The sequence below is a fragment of the Bos taurus genome, chromosome 29 (assembly GCF_002263795.3).
Source record: "Bos taurus isolate L1 Dominette 01449 registration number 42190680 breed Hereford chromosome 29, ARS-UCD2.0, whole genome shotgun sequence".
Lineage (NCBI taxonomy): Eukaryota > Metazoa > Chordata > Mammalia > Artiodactyla > Bovidae > Bos > Bos taurus.
Genome location: NC_037356.1, coordinates 7,908,190 through 7,925,636, shown reverse-complemented (window position 1 = coordinate 7,925,636; position 17,447 = coordinate 7,908,190). Strand labels below are relative to the sequence as shown.

General features: G+C 42.5%; 1 long non-coding RNA gene across 1 annotated transcript in view; it reads right to left on the bottom strand.

Moving 5' to 3' along the window:
* Window positions 1–16,871, bottom strand: part of LOC132344240 (uncharacterized) — a 43,316-nt gene extending 26,445 nt beyond the window's left edge. The window contains exons 1-3 of the long non-coding RNA XR_009493420.1: window positions 16,724–16,871; window positions 16,185–16,297; window positions 12,040–12,251 (exon numbers count right to left, since the gene is read on the bottom strand). This is a non-coding gene — a long non-coding RNA (uncharacterized lncRNA). The remainder of the gene's footprint in view (window positions 1–12,039; window positions 12,252–16,184; window positions 16,298–16,723) is intronic.
* Window positions 16,872–17,447: the final 576 nt, after the last annotated feature.

Below are 17,447 nucleotides of genomic sequence, written 5' to 3'. Positions count from 1 at the left end.
TTTTTTTTTTTTTAAATAGAAAATGCTTTAATTTTCCTGAGTCCTTGGCAGACAAAAAAACAGTTTTTAAAATTTTCAAAGTATTCCTGTTTGCTTTTTCTTGGGTACCCTCACAGTTCGGAACGGCACGTGTCTCACTGTTAGTTGTTACATATCCAGGTGAACAGATACCACTGGTGCCAATTTCCAACGACTAATCAAATATGGCGATTGAAAAAAAACACCCATCATCTACGAAATTGCTCAAAATGAACATTTCTTGACATTGTTATAAATGCAGTATCAATTTGATTTTCTGACCATACAAAAGTATGAATTTCTATTCCATTAATGATACTGAATGATTAACATCATAACAGTGATAAAAATTTTAAAACATTTAAAAAATACATAGGATCCCGTTTTTACATCATAATTCTGATGTGCTGTTGTGCCTTCTATTTTGTCTGCAAAACTTCTATAGGGTACAGTGCACTGATGTGATAAAACCAAGGCACAAGAATACAGCTACAATAATTGTATATAAACCTTTAGCACTCTGTGCCAATTTTGGAAAAATTTAGAGAGGAGATCAAAAAGCTTGAAAATTTTTCACATCCCATATGATTAATGAACAATCAATTATGAGAGGGAGAAAGAATTTGGATGAGAATCTGAACAAAGGCGAAGGCACAGTGGCAGGGACAAGCAGGGTGACAGGAGAACTCCCAAGCTCTGAGAGTGTGTGCAGTGGCGGAGGGCAGGGCCTTTAGAGTCGGGGACAGGCTTGCTTCTGCTCCCAGCTCTAGCGTCCACATCGTGTGGTCGTGTGGAAATTGAATCTGATGCACAGGAAAGGTCTAAGCCTCATGCTCGGCCCTGAATTCCCCCCACAAGTGGCCATTCTTGTGGCCACGGGGAGGGCGGGGGAGGGTGGAGGAGGGAGGCAAAGGCAGCTTGGGGCCAGATCCGCAGCCTTGATCCTGAAGACAGTGGAAAGCCACTGGCAGCATCTCAGTAAGAAAAGAAGCCAAGGACACCGTGGTGGACACGCAGGCGTGAGGGGATAGGGGACAGGAGACCTTCCTCAAGGGGGCAGTCAGAGTTTCACGACAGAAAGGGAGACGGGGAGGCTGGCCAAGGATGCTGGCATTTTAAGCCTGAGTGAACGAAAGGTATGGTGCTTTTAGCACGGATAGAAAGCAGCATGGAAAGTTAGTTTCGATGTAAAATCTGTTTCACAAGACATGAAAGAGTTCCACTGGTCCAGTCCAGCCATCAGTAAAGCCTCTGAGTACTCTCTATCTTTTCAGCTTTCCATGGTAGGCAGTGTGTCCCTGTGAATGGTGTATGACTTAAGTAGAGAATATCTGGATTTTAAATCTTGACTCTGCTAACATAGTACCAATCTCAACATGTTCATCTGTTGAATGGGGATAATAACACCTAATTTGCAGGAAAGATGAAGTGCATTTTGTTCCAGGCCCATGATTCTGCTTAGAAATGTGCACTGGGTCTTAAATCAGAGAGGAGGATGAACTGTTGCCAAAAACTCTAAAGTGAATGGGCTCCCAGCTGATTGCAGGTTTACAGAAAAATGATGAAAATTTCTGGCTTAGACAGTAATGAAGAGGTTCAAAACAGCAATTCTTCTTTCACACAAGGTAGTAATTTAGCTTGAGTAAGTTAAAGCACCGGTGAATAATTGATTGCAAAATATGCATTATGATGTGCATAATTTAGTCAAATAAAAGCTCATGAAAAAGTCAACTTCAAAAAGAGGCACATTAACTCAGGCTATAGGCACAGTGTTTCTATCTAGAACATCCTTTGAAATTTTACAACATAAGTGGATTCAGGGAAATTGTCAATACTTATTTGAGAAGAAACAGTTTTGTGTGCATGTGAAAATATGTATGCTACATAATTAAATACTATTATATATTAGCATAGACACCACATGTCCAATATATTATATTGAAGAGTTACCTTATAGTCAGTAGAAATCATATTTTTGTAAATACTATATGTGATGTGCATGAGTGCCAAGTGCCTCAGTCATGTCTGACTCTTTGCAACCCCATGAACTTCGGCCCACCAGGCTCCTCCAGGTGATTCTCCATGGAGGAGTCCATGGGATTCTCCAGGTGGAGTGGGCTGCCATGCCCTCCTCCAGGGGATCTTCCTGCCCCAGGGAACAAACCTGTGTCTATTATGTCTCCTGCATTGGCAGGAGTGCCACCTGGGAAGCCCACTATATGTGATATAGAAATAGAAATATACTTAAAATAGGCACCGTATATATTATATATTAACCAGATATTATATATATAACCAGATGGAGTACATACATTAGGAAGTACTTATACACAGGCTAATGAATCTATAAGTTATATATATCCTTATATCAATATCTCTGTAGGTGTGCTGTGCTGTGCTTAGTCACTCGGTCGTGTCTGACTCGTTGTGACCCCATAGACTGTAGCCCAACAGGCTCCTTTGTCCATGGGGATTCTCCAGGCAAGAATACTGAAGTTGGTTGCCAAGCCCTCCTCCAGGGGATTTTCCCAGCCCAGGGATCAAACCCAGGTCTCCCACATTGCGGGTGGATTCTTTACCACCTGAGCCACCAGAGAAGCCCATCAATACTGGAGTGGGTAGCCTATCCCTTCTCCAGGGGATCTTCCCAAGCAGATTTTTACCAGCTGAGCTACCAGGGAAGCCCCATCTCTATAGATACTATACATTAAAATATCTACTTGGTATATAGAAACCAGTGAAAACATATAAGTAAAAGCATTTTACATGCTTTAAGACATTATATCCACCTTACCATGCATACAAATCCCAATCTGCCAAAAGATTGTAATAGGGAAGAACAAATCTGAATCTGTATTAAATCTGTTTCTTTTTCTTTAACCTTTCTGCTCTGTTGCCTGGGCTTAGTCATGCTGACTCTGCACCCTTTGTAAAAGAATGTTGCCTATTGCCTGAAATACACAAGATAGCCCATTTTCAAGCTCTGACCTTTAAAGGTATAACACTTTTCCATTCATATAGAGATAAAAAGTTGGAGAAGAGAGAATAACATTTGTCTTGCTGGAGGTTTACAGGAACATCATGACCTGATCTACCTGGACATCTACCAGACTAAAGGATTCTGACGTCAGGAAGTTTGCAGGCACTTACAATACACACTCAAAGAGATAGGAATACCAGACCACCTTACATGCCTCATGAGAAATCTATATGCAACAGTGAGAACCAAACATGGAACAATAGACTGGTTCCAAATTGGGAAAGGAGTATGTCAAGGCTGTATATTGTCGCCCTGCTTATTTAACTTATATGCAGAGTACATCATGAGAAAGGCTAGACTGGATGAAGCACAAGCTGGAATCAAGATTGCTGGGAGAAATATCAATAACCTCATATATGCAGATAACACCACCCTTATGGCAGAAAGTGAAGAGGAACTGAAGAGCCTCTTGATGAAAGTGAAAGAGGAGAGTGAAAAAGCTGGCTTAAAACTCAACATTCAAGAAATGAAGATCATGGCATCTGGTCCCATCACTTCATGGCAAACAGATGGGGAAACAGTGGAAACAGTGAGAGACTATTTTCTTGTGCTCCAAAATCACTGCAGATGGTGACTGCAGCCATGAAATTAAAAGATGCTTGCTCCTTGGAAGAAAAGCTATGACCATCCTAGAGAGCATACTGAAAAGCAGACATTACTTTGCCAACAAAGGTCCATCTAGTCAAGGCTATGGTTTTTCCAGTGGTTATGTATGGATGTGAGAGTTGGACTATAAAGAAAGCTGAGCACTGAAGAATTGATGCTTTTGAACTGTGGTGTTGGAGAAGACTCTTGAGAGTCCCTTGGACTGCAAGGAGATCCAACCAGTCCATCCTAGAGGAAATCAGTCCTGAGTATTGATTGGAAGGACTGATGCTGAAGCTGAAACTCCAGTATTTTGGCCACCTGATGCAAAGAACCAACTCATTGGAAAAGACCCTGATGCTGGGAAAAATTGAAGGCAGGAGAAGGGGACGACAGAGGATGAGATGGTTGGATGGCATCACCAACTCGATGGACATGAGTTTGAGCAAACTTTGGGAGTTGGTGATGGACAGGGAAGCCTGGTGTGCGCAGTCCATGGGGTTGCAAAAAGTCAGACACGACTGAGCAACTGAACTGAACCACACCACTTCCCCTTTTACTATAAAAGAAGCCTGAATTCTAACTTGGGTAACAGGGTTCTTTGAAACATTGGTCTGCTATCTTCTTGGTCTGCTGGCTTTCAAATAAAGTAATTATTCCTTGCACCAACAACTCCTCTCCTGATTTACTGGCCTGTTGTGTGGTGAGCAGAATGAGTTTGGACTTGGTAGCAAGACCAGAAATATATAGAAGAATTACATACTAGGGCTTTTAGTGTTAGTTGCTCAGTCATGTCTGACTCTGTGATCTCGTGGACTGTTAGTCCGCCAGGTTCCTCTGTCCATGGGATTCTCTAGGCAAGAATACTGCAGTGGGTTGCCATTTCCTTCTCCACAGGATCTTCCTAACCCAGGAATTGAACCCCAGTCTCCCGCAGTGCAGGCAGATTCTTTATCTTCTGAGTCACCAGGGAAGCCCTTTTAACACATTCCTAATATAAAACTGATCTACTCCCCTCTTCACAATTATTAATTTGCCATGGTTCAAAATCTCCAGTGAACCCCACCTATGGATCACAAATATTCTGATCAAAACCAAATAATTTTTTTAAAAGAATGTTCACCGAAATGAGACTTTAAAATTTTTTTTTAGTTTATAGATTTTTTTGTTTATAAAGGTTTATTAAACATCAGTAATTTTACAAAGAAAATATTAATAGAGGTTGTTAGAAAATTTTTGCCAAATATGTACAAATGTAAAAAGCCTTGATGACTAGCAACTCATTTTATCAAATCAAACCATCCTTTCTACTTTCAGACCTCCTGGAGAAATAATTTACTACCAATCCTGAACCAAAGCATTGACAGAAAAAAACAAATTTACAACAGTATCAGATAATGTGCTCAGTTCCTGGAAAGTTATAAAAAGATATATGTATAAAAAATCCTAAGCCACAAATACTTTCATATAGAGCTAATATAAATCATGTTTTGTTAGTTATAGTATCTAGGAGGTTGTTCAAACTTTCATATTCTTTTATATTTTCTAAAATATCTAAGCCAAAAGAGGCCTTCTCAGATTATTAAAATGCATGAGCTACTGCATATGGTACACATTCCTGGGTCATCATAACCTCCAGAGTGTTCCAAAGTCCTTTCAGTGGGGGCTCTACTTCCCTTCACCTGCACTCTGCTTCTCGGGCTCTGGACCCATGTGGACACAGAGTCTGGCTTTCTGATGGGTCAAACGTTAATGGTGCTGCAGGGTTTCTGTATTCATGGGTTTCGATGACAGGATCTCTGAATAAGAGACCATAGTAGCTATGCCTTATGCATGGATTGTCAGGTAGAACCACCCAGGTGGAGAAGGCTGAGACCCTTCACCTTGAGCCCCAGACTACTCCTTCTATGGCAGCATGCAGTCTTGTTTTCTAGACTTGGGTTTGCCGTGGAAACTCAGATGATCAACATTCTTAAGAGTCAATGGATGGCAAGGGATGGTTAGCAGCACTTCCCCACTTTACTGTAACTGACATCATGTCACAAATACCAATATTGTGTGTTTCAAGGTCTTTTCGCTCTCCTCCAGGCGCCTGAGTACTTGAATTTGCAGCACTCCAGTACATGAACAATTACATTTTTGGGTAAGTGGCTAGCAATTAGTGAACACTGGCATTGCAGTAGACAGGGTGGTAAACCCTGGGAATACAAAGATCAATACCATATACAGACTGTGTGAAATTAAAAAAAAACTCATAATGTAGAGAGGGAATTAATGCAGAGCTAACTACAATGTAAATGTGACATATACAATACTAATGTTGCAAGGAGCATAATCAAGCACCAAGGGAGCCCCAAGGAGGTCACCATGGGAGAGAAGGCGAGAGAGCACGCCACGGGAGCATCAAGGAGAGTAATCAAGTCTATCTGGAAGCCTTCGCAGCTTCCCTGAAGGACAGGTCAGGTTTTGATGAGTTAAGAAGGGAGAAGTGATTATGAAGGGCAGTGTGAGTGAAGCGTCTGATAGACTTACAGGGCTGGACTGCAGCAGGCATGGAGAAGGGGCAAAAGATGAGTTGAACAGGTTGCAGGAGACAAGAGCCTAGATGAGTATTTTGTGAAGGAAGATGGCAGGAATGGAATTCCAGCTTCCCTGGTGTGCTTTCATTTTGAAAGCAAGCTGTACTCGTCCCCGACAGACACCAAATATGCAGGCAGTCCTGCACAACAGCACCCTTTGGATTTGTAGCTTCAAATAAGAGGAGCCATAGAAAGGAGCTGCCGGCAACCCCGACATTGCCTGTCTAGAAAGCTGTGGACTCCTGTCGGGCCTCGGAAAGTAATCACTTTGATGTTAATTGATGCCAACTGGAGAGTATTTACAGTGATTTGGAAGATCAAAGAAGACATTTTAAAAGTAATTTTTGAGATAAGACCACATGACAGTTGTAAGGAAGAAATCATTGCGCTTGGATTTAATACCTATCACTATTACTCTTACGGTGGGGCTTCCCTGATGGCTCAGTTGGTAAAGAATCCACCTGCAATGCAGGAGACCTGGGTTCTATGCCTGGGTGGGAAAGATCCCCTGGAGGAGGGCATGGCAACCCACTCCAGTATTCTTACCCGGAGAATCCCCATGGATTCTCCCCAGAGGAGACTGGCGGGCTAGAGTCCCTGGGGTCGCAAAGAGTCAGACACGACTGAGCGACCAAACACAGCACTCCTACTGTGGGGTCTGACAGTCACTGAGGTCGTCTCCTCTCAGGGCCCCTCGGTCAGCAGGCAGACGCAGCCCAAGACTCACAGAGGACACAGAGAACCCTGCTTCTAAAGTCAGGGAGCCAAAGAAACCCCGTGACAGAAAAAACCAGAAGCCCCCTCTCATCCTGTTTCACACAGAGGCCTGCAACCAAAGGCTTCAAGGGAAAGAAGGCTTAATTTTCTTGCCAGAAAGCCAGTGATAGCGGCGGCAAACTGTAAGACAGCTCTATCCTCTCACACTGCATTTTCCAAATGAAAAAGCCAGGACTCATCAGCACCATCTTTCCAGAGTCTGTACATATGCATTCCTATACGATGTATGTCTTTTTCCTTCTGACTTACTTCACTCTGTGTAACAGGCTGTAGGTTCATCGACCTCATGAGAACTGACTCAAACGTATTCCTTTTTGTGGGCGAGTAATATTCCATTATGTATATGTGCCACACTTCTTTATCCATTCATCCGTCGATGATGAACCTGTCTGCAGGGAAGCAATGGAGAAGCAGATATGGAGAACAGAACTGTGGACACAGTGGGGGAAGCAGAGTGTGGGATGGATGGAGAGTGGCCGGGAAACATGCACATTACCATGCGTAGAGTGACAGCCAGTGGGGATTTTTCGTATGACTCCGGGCACTCAAACCAGTGTCCTGTGTCAACCTGGAGTGGGTGGGGTAGAGTGAGAGGTGAGACAGAGGTTCAAGACAGAGGGGATGTATGTCTGCCTATGCCTGATTCATGTTGATAGATGGCAGAAGCCAACACAATATTGTAAAGAGATTATCCTTCAATTGAAAAGAAAAAAAAGGTCAGGGCGTGTACTCTGACAAAGAAGATATTCCAACTTGTGATTAATTTTCACGGGAAAACAAAGGGATAAAACATTTGCAGTGTAAATAGTCCTAAAAAACCCACGTGGAAAAGGAATGCATTGTCTTAGGAGGACACGGATCTGGCCTCTGCAGCTGTTTCGAGTTGCAGCCCCACTGTTAGAAGGCATCGGAGTGCCAGCCACAGCACGACAAAGGTGAGAGGGGGATACTGCCTAAGGAATGCGTTTACTACATACTTATTACTGAATACATTAATAGCTACAGTCTGTGGACCGTCTAGTCAAGGCTATGGTTTTTCCAGTAGTCATGTATGGATGTGAGAGTTGGACTATAAAGAAAGCTGAGCGCCAAAGAATTGATGCTTTTGACCTGTAGTGTTGGAGAAGATTCTTGAGAGTCCCTTGGACGGCAAGGAGATCCAAGCAGTCCATCCCAAAGGAAATCAGTCCTGAATATTCACTGGAAGGACTGATGTTGAAGCTGAAACTCCAATACTTTGGCCACCTAATGGGAAGAGCTGACTCATTGGAAAAGACCCTGATGCTGGGAAAGATTGAAGGTGGGAGGAGAAGGGGACGACAGAGGATGAGATGGTTGGATGGCATCACCGACTCAATGGACGTGAGTCTGAGTGGACTCCAAGAGTGGGTGATGGACAGGGAGGCCTGACGAGCTGCAGTCCATAGGGTTGCAAAGAGTCGGACTTAACTGGGCGACTGAACTGAACTGACCGACTGTGGAAGGCAATAGGTAATGGGAAGAACAGATAAACAAGCCTGTCCTCAGGCCGTGGAAAGAACTGCAGTCCTGCTCTCAGGCCTTCCTACTTAAAATGTGGGCCCTAAACACCAGCAATGGCCTGCTCGGGGAACTTGTTAGAAATTCAGAAGCTCCAGCCCCACACAGACCTATTAAGTTGTTATCTACATTTTAACCAGCTCCCCAGGTGATTGCATGTCCAGTCAGAGTCATGAGAAAGGAGAGACGCACGGGACACAGAGTCATCTGAAGCTGACCAATCACTGTCTGCAGGCTGTGAGGACAGGTCGTCACAAATCACAGGTTTCACAAGGAATAAACACACAGAATAGGGACAGACAGAAGCAATCACAGGCTAGAAGAGATGATCACAGTCAGAGACGATGTGAGAGACAGAGCAGGCATAGGAACAGAATAAATGAGAACTGGCTAATGTAAGGGTATATGGACTTCCCTGGTGGCTCAACTGGTAAAGAATTTGCCTGCAATGCAAGGGTATACACAAATATTTTCTTAAAAATTTGAATTAAACATTTCCCCTGGGACTTCCCTGGCCCATTTAAGATGCCAGGCTTCCGCAGTAGGGGGCGCAGTTTCCATCTCTGGTCAGGGAATTAAGATCCCGCTTGCCATGTGGGCTTCCCCAGTGTCTCAGATGGCAAAGAATCTGCCTGCCAATGCAGGAGACCCAGGTTCGAGCCCTGTGTTGGGAAGATACTATGGTAAAGGGAACGGCAACCCACTCCAGGATTTTTGCCTGAAGAATCCCACGGACAGAGAAGCCTGGCGGGCTATAGTTCATGGGGGTGCAAAGAGTCAGACACAACTGAGTGACTAACACTTTCACACGCCATGCTGTGCAGCCAAAAATAACTGAAATCAATAAATGACTTCATGGGAAAAAACAAAAACAAAAACACAAAACATTTCCCCTGGTGCAAAAATCGAAAGAGAATTCCTCCTCCCTTTTCTTTTAGCATTCTTTTTAGAAAACTTGACATTGGAAATGCTTTCTCTGTCTATTTCAGATGTATTATATATGTAAATCTTTTTAAAAGCTAAGTAAGCCTATGGTCAGTTTTATCTCCCAAGAATGTCTTCCTTCAATGCCTCCTGGCATGTCTTTGCAATGTAAGCAAGGGGAGGATGGTACCCTTTCCCAGTCTGTGTGGGAGTTTAGCTTAGACACCCAGCTCCAGGTTGTAACTAGCTGCTTTGTCATAAAGTTAAAGCTTTATTTTTCCTTGGGATAAAGATAATTGATACGTATGTAATGGGTTGTATTTGCCTGGCTATATACAAAGATGGGGTTTATTTCTGTCTTTGCAACTGTTTCATTCTTTTCTATGCTTTTGCAGAGGATTCTTTTGGGCTGGCAGGAGGTTTTATTTTTAAATTATTTCTCCATCACCAATCACAAAAGGCATGAGGACTGGGAGTGTCTTCATCACCAACTGTGACAGGTAAAATGACTCCCATCACAGTCGCAGGGAAAGGCAAGAGAATCAAGGGTGGATTGTTATTTGATTTGTATTTGACAGCTTAGAATGTATAGTGGTAAGTGCTTATTATGTGTTCGTGCTCAGTCGCTCAGTCATGTCCAACTCTTTACGACCCCATGGACTGTAGCCCGCCAGGCTCCTCGTGTCCATGGCCTTTTCAGGCAATACCGGAATGGGTTGCTATTTTCCTCCTCCACGGGATTTTCTCAACCCAGCGACTGGACCTCATCTCTTACGTCTCCTGCGTTGACAGGCATATTTTTTACCACTAGTGCCACCTGGGGTGTTCATTACATATCTTAAAATGGAATTAAGACGGTGTGACAGTGGAGAAACACGAACTGTTTTTAAAGCTGACGTGCAAAATCCTGAAAGCATAAATTTCTTAAAACCCTTTTCCTTAAACTGGCAGAGAAAAAGTGGTCCATCTAGTTCTAAACATCACAAATGATGATGGTGTGAGAGGAAAACCTGAGCAGCTTGCCTGTCCCACCAGAGAGACCCTGGCTCTGAAGGCCTAGAATCACTGACTTTCCCAGAGGGAACTGGAGCCCAGAGGAGTATAACTGCTTCCACAGCAGGTCCGTCTCCTTTAGAAGATCCCAACAAGCCCACTTACTTCTTCATTCATTCCTATCCCTTACACTTACTGAACATCCTAGGGGAAAAGTTTCAGCCCCTAGAGCTGGATATATAATCTGATTAAAGCTCAGGTCTTACTTTCAAGGAGCTTATGGTTTGTTGAGGAAGAAAAGACCCATAAAGGAAAAGGATTATAGTAGAGGGTGATAAAGGCTGCGACTGGAATCTGTACAAGAAGTGAAAATTCTGAGGATAACCGAGAGCCTGGGGGAGGTCTGGGAAGTCTCGGGGAAGCTGGGAGTCCAACTTCTGTAAATGTGGCTCTCACATTTCTTCCATTTGGACTGGCAAATTCCTAAAACCTAGATCCTGCAGGTCTCCTCTTATGTGGCCTCCACTAGGGAGGCTTCAGGGGCCTTGCGAGGCCAGGATCGGGACCCTCCTTCGTGACCCAGTACAGCATTAGTCTTCACTGTTATGCCCATTTACCGGTCTCAGCACGCTGCAAGCCCCTTTAGGGCAAGGGCTGTGTCATATCACCTCTGCATCTCCAGCACCTGGCATGGTGCCTGGTGCACAGGTTGTACTTAATAAATACCTGTGACATGAATAAAAGTTAGGCGAAAGGCAGTCCTCAAGGTAGGAGAGAGAGGGAGTGGGAGGCGGGGAGAGGCATTACTGACAGTCCCAGTAGAGAGACTGCAGAAGGGAATGGCAACACACTCCAGTGTTCTTGCCTGGAGAATCCCATGAACAGAGGAGTTGGCAGGAAACAGTCCATGGAGCTGCAAAGAGTCGGATGCGACTGAGCGACTAAGCACTAGTATGGAGAAGAGCATGGACACATGAAGGCAGAAAACAGCTAAGTATTGTGATTACAAAATGACAAATATTTTGAAGTTGCTGGACCATACATTGCAAAGGAGAATGGCAGGAGATAAAAGTGCAAAGCTAAGCAGAGACCCTGCTTCAGTCTCAAGGTAAACGGAGTCAAGTGCCCTTTCCACTGATCTCTGTTTCCCTTTGGCAGGGTCTCAAGGACTGCTCACTGAAATCGACGTTTGTCTAATATGAACATGGTACAGACAATTCTCCCTGCTACGGGATCCACAGAGATGCAGTGTTTATAGCAGTGGGATTCCAAAACAAATACAACCCTAACTACAGCCTACTGTGAACCTCCTCTGGCGGACCCTTCTCCAGAAGAAGAGCTAGCCACCTGAGAGGGAATCCTCACACAAACTGGATCCAGGAATTGGGAACGACAGGCAAGCACAAACATCCAATTAGTACCTGACGTGTGTCAAGTTGAAGAACGTCTAAGAACTTGCATGGCCCCTAGGGGTTTTCAACACAAGCTTGTCAATGGGTTAGGTCCACCGTGGTGGAGGATAGGAGGCCAGCTGTGCTTTAGTATCTTTGTATCCCAGTCTGACTCAGTTTTGGGGCTCAGTACCTTATAATCCTTACTGAGACCAGTGCTGACCTCAGAGATGGTCTTGAGAGAACGATGGAAATCAGCCAGCTCGCTGCACTGGGATGAGGTTTGGATGGAAGGTCAGAGGACCTGAGTTCTGTCCTGTGCTGTGTCTCAAACATTTTCTGTGTTCGCTAGCAAGTTATTTACTCCGGCTTTTGAGAATGCAAGGAGAGCTGGGATGCAGAACTCTAGAATAATAAACAATTATAGCACTTTATTACTTATAGAAATCAGTGTTGAAACTTATCAAGTAGTCACTACAAGCTTATTTAAATACAAAGGCAGGAGGGAATACAGCAAAGAAAACTTTCTGTTCCTACCCTCAAGGTTTTTTTTTTTTTTTTACTTTAACAGGCAAAGACAGAACTGACACACACACAATAGAGAACAATTAGCACTGATCCTTAAAGCAATCTGAGTTCAGACAAGAGGAATCTGAACAAAAGAATTTTTGAGGTAGGCTTCAAACTGAACGGGACAGAATGAATTTATCCTCTCTATCTCGTTTCTTACTCTTTCCCATTCCTACATTAAAAAAAAAAGAACAACATTCTATACTTATTCATCATAAAAACTCTCAGTAAGCTAAGACTAGAAGGGAACTACCTTAATTTGCCAAAAGTCACTTATGAAAAACTGACAGCCAATATTATATCTACTGGTTAAATTCAAGGTTGTCTGCTCTTATCTTTTAATTCAATACTCCGCTAGAAGTTCTGAAAATGCAATGAGGCAATGGAAAGCTAATAAAAACAACTAACAGAACTATAATAATACGTAAATTCATCAAGGTTACAGGAGTCAAGATATAGAAATTAATTGTAGTTTTATGTATTAGCTGAAAACTTTTGGAAAATGAAAAAAATATTTATAGTAATGCAACAGAGGAATATAAACTATTTAGACATAATTTTAACAAATGTATTCAGCATCTATACACTAAAAATTGCTAAGACAAACAAAGACTCAACTAAAAGCAATACATACCATATTCAAGGTTTGGATACAACTCAATAGACAATTATTTTTAATTTATTTAGAGTTCCAAAATAGGAAATACTAATCTAGAGTTGAAAAAATTCAGAATACTCTGGAAAGGTAAGACTAAGAAAAGACACAAGGACATTTTCTAAAGCCGTGGAACTAGTTCATGTATTAATAAGAACGGGAATGATATAGAGGTACACACTTGCCAAAACTCGAGAAATTTTATATCCAAGATTTTCATGTTCACTGAATGTAAATTTTATCTGAGTGAATATGCAGTCATACTGAACTCTAGCAAGTGTGCTTTCCACTGTGGTGTGGGATAGCAATTCTAAAGCTACTCTTTGCATATTATAAGCTTGAACAAGTGAGTAAATGTAGTAAGAAAAAGGGAACCAGGTTTCTCACCAATATGGGTATTCTTACTACTACACATTTGTGTGTGTTTATACATATTTATATACTATTAAATAAATCACTGCAGATGGTGACTGCAGCCATGAAATTAAAAGACGCTTACTTCTTGGAAGGAACGTTATGACCAACCTAGACAGCATATTCAAAAGCAGAGACATTACTTTGCCAACAAAGGTCTGTCTAGTCAAGGCTATGGTTTTTCCTGTGGTCATGTATGGATGTGAGAGTTGGACTCTGAAGAAGACTGAGCGCCAAAGAATTGATGCTTTTGAACTATGGTGTTGGAGAAGACTCTTGAGAGTCCCTTGGACTGCAAGGAGATCCAACCAGTCCATTCTGAAGGAGATCAGTCCTGGGTGTTCTTTGGGAGGAATGATGCTAAAGCTGAAACTCCAGTACTTTAGCCACCTCATGCGAAGAGTTGACTCATCGGAAAAGACTCTGATGCTGGGAGGGATTGGGGGCAGGAGGAGAAGGGGATGACAGAGGATGAGATGGCTGGATGGTATCACTGACTCAATGGATGTGAGTCTGAGTGAACTCCGAGAGTTGGTGATGGACAGGGAGGCCTGGCGTGCTGCAATTCATGGGGTTGCAAAGAGTCGGACACGACTGAGCGACTGAACTGAACTGAATTGACTGATAATATGTATATGTACATATATGTATATCCCTGGATATGTCCATTGAGATAAAGCTGTAACACATCAGTAACCTTGAATCCAGACCTTGATTTATAAATATCGTTTTCCAGGACTTCCCTGGTGGTGCAATGGATAAGAATCTGCCTGCAAATGGAGGGGACACAGGTTCAATCCCTAGTCTGGGAAGATTGCCCATGCTGTGGAGCCACTAAGCCCGTGTAGCACAACTACTGAGCCCATGCTTGCAAATCCTCAAGTCACAACTATCGAGCCTGTGAGCTGCACCGACTGAAGCCTGGGGGCCCTAGAGCCCGGGCTCTGCAGCAAAGGAAGCCACTGCAGTGAGAAGCTCACACACCGTGACGAAGAGGAGGCCCTGCTCGCTGCAGCTAGAGAAAGCCCACCCAAAGCAACGAAAACCCAGTGGAGCCAAATATATATATATATATATATATATATATGTTTTCTATTAAATGGAGCCAAGACCTCTTAAAGAAGTAAATGACTCTAGGAATGAGGGAGGGGAATTACAAGTTGATCCTAGAATATCTTATTTTGCCAGAAAGTAAGGAATTATTCAAGGACATTATGCTGATTTTATAAAGGATCCCAGAGAGGGATTGAAGCAGCTCCCACTGAACAGATATGGGACAGTTTAGCCATCAGAATAAATACATAATATATATTTACGTATGACAGGATAAACCCAAATTAAGAGACATTCTACCAAATAACTGTCCTGCTTTCTTGAGAACTCTCAAGATCAAAAAAGATGAAAAAGAATGAAGAAATGATTCTATATGAAAGGAAACTACTAAAGGGGTGTGACAAATGAACGAAATGTATGATCATGGGTTGGCTCCTTAACTGGGGGGAAAAGGTTATAGGATATATTGGAGCAGCTGATAAAATTTTAAAATGGATTGTGGATTATAAAACAGATTCTGGGAGTATTAACTACATTTCTCAACTTTGGATAACTGTATTTGATTATATAAGAAAGCACCTTTGTTCTCAGGAAATACAGTGATCTTGTTCTTAGAAAATAGACATATTTAGGGGTAAATGAGAAAATTGTCTCCCAAGTTATCTCAAATGGTTCATAAAAGAGTTTATGTAATGATATAGCAAATGAATAAAATTTAAACAAATGGTAAATCTGGGTAGAAGTGTATATAGGATTTGTTTGTACTATTCTTGCAATTTTTTTGTAAGTTGAAATTATGTACAAATTAAAATTACTAAAACGGTGGCAGGATGACTAAAAGAAGTCAAGATGCTGGTTACATCTTAAGGGAAAGGGAAAATAGGGAGATCCTACTGGGGAAGAGCATGTTAGAACATATTGAGATTTATCATGTGCTTGGAATTTTCTGTTTCCTAGTCTGAATAATAGATCTATGGTTATTATTATGATTATTATTAAAACTCTGAATATGTATTTTATGCCTGTTTCTGTAGATATGATTCATTTAATAATAGAAAATGAGAATCTGAAAGGATAAATAAATAACCATCCAAAATGGTGCTATTTGTTTACACTGATGACAGGGTTAAAACCCAAATCTTGGATTCCCATCAGGTTCATTTCTCTGCCAGGTGACAGTGTTGGGAACCATGGTGGGGTTAATACATGCTGGGCTAGGGGACTCAAATCCCAACCTCACCTGCCATTCCTCTCCACGTGGTCCTGAAGGGAAATGTACACACAGAAAAATGTCCTGGTGACTGACAGAGCAAAACTTCAGCACTAAGTCCCTGATCCCTAAACTCAAGGCAATCTCTGGTGAGTAATTGGATCAAGTAGAGAACTTCTCTTTAGACTCCAGGTGGCCAGCCCATCACAGCAGGCTGAATGGCCTCTTTATCCACTCTCACTAAGTACACCCAAGTCTTAGACTGTGTATGAACTTATTGGTGACAAAAGATTTCACCAGGGCAGCCCAGCTGGTGAGTAGAAGAAAAAGCCTCTGTGTGTGTAAATACTTACTCATATCCTGCTCGGGTCCCATTTAGTAAAAGCTGCCCAATCAGTATTCTTGCCCTCAACCAAGTAAAAATGATACTACTTACCCTTGAGAATAGAGGGGAAAGTGATTTGTGAGCTTGTTCTGGTCAACAGACATTGTCGTCTGTTCTTATTTTAGGTTATCCTCACAGATTGATTCCTGGGTCGGGAAGATCCCCTGCAGAAGGAAATGGCAACTCACTCCAGTATTCTTGCCTGGGAAATCCCATGGACAGAGGAACCTGGCAAGCTGCAGTTCTTGGCTTGCAAAGAGTTGGATACGACTTAGCGACTAAACAACAACAACAGGGCCAGCAAGACCAGAGAGGCGGGTACATATTTGAGACCCACTTGCCTTGTGAATATAGACAACTAAAGGAATTCATGCCTGTGGCATCTTGTGAGCAAGACCAACCATAACATTTCTTGTCTGCTTTCCTATTACATGACTATAAAAAGATATCCAAAAGTACATTTAAATTTTCCTGTAGAGAGGAAATATGCAGATCATAATGGAGGTAAGAAAATGCTCATAACCATATGTTTGTTCTCACACAAAAAATGTGCCAATATAAGAAATGTTCCCTTTTGAAGTTTTTGGTACCATGTGGTGGAGGTGGGTTGAAACTTCCATGGTGGGTTCGTTTGGTTTTTCTCCGCCTCATATTATATATTTACATTGTACAATCTAAAGGTTCCTAAACACCACCTCCTCTGTGCCTCCTTCCTCCCCATCATCACCCTCTCCTTTGTATTAAGGTGCAGCCTGAAAACACATTCCAAACAATGTCACATTCCATATACTTAGAGACAAAGGATATGGTTGCTTAGCAACAAGGCCCTGGTAAAAAAAATTTTGAGCATTCTTTTACTTTCCAATTTAGGGCAATGCTCAGGAAGCTGTTTGCAAAGAGATCCAGGCTTAGTAGAACTCTGTCTGAAACAGAGGGAAATAGCAAAGGAGGAAGAGAAAGAGGAGGAGGAGGAGGAAGAGGAGAAGGATGGGTGAGAAGGAGGGGAAGGGAAAGGGGATAAGCATTAAGGTCCTTTCATCACAACCGAAGTGTTCGACAAATGGGAGCAGAAAGACTTGGCCAAAGAGGAATGGAGCACTTCAATTATCCCTGTCTCTTCTGGTTTCCCTGATGTTTCTAAACTTAATCCCAATCCATCAGCTGAGACTAGAAGGCACTCTGAGAAGGGCACCATCATTCTCTCAGCAATTCAAAGCTGTCTGATCTTGAGGACTCTAGGCCCTGCCTGGGAGGGGGAACAGCTGAACATTAGTTTTGTCTTTTACTAGCTCCCCTTCAGGGCTTCCCAAATGG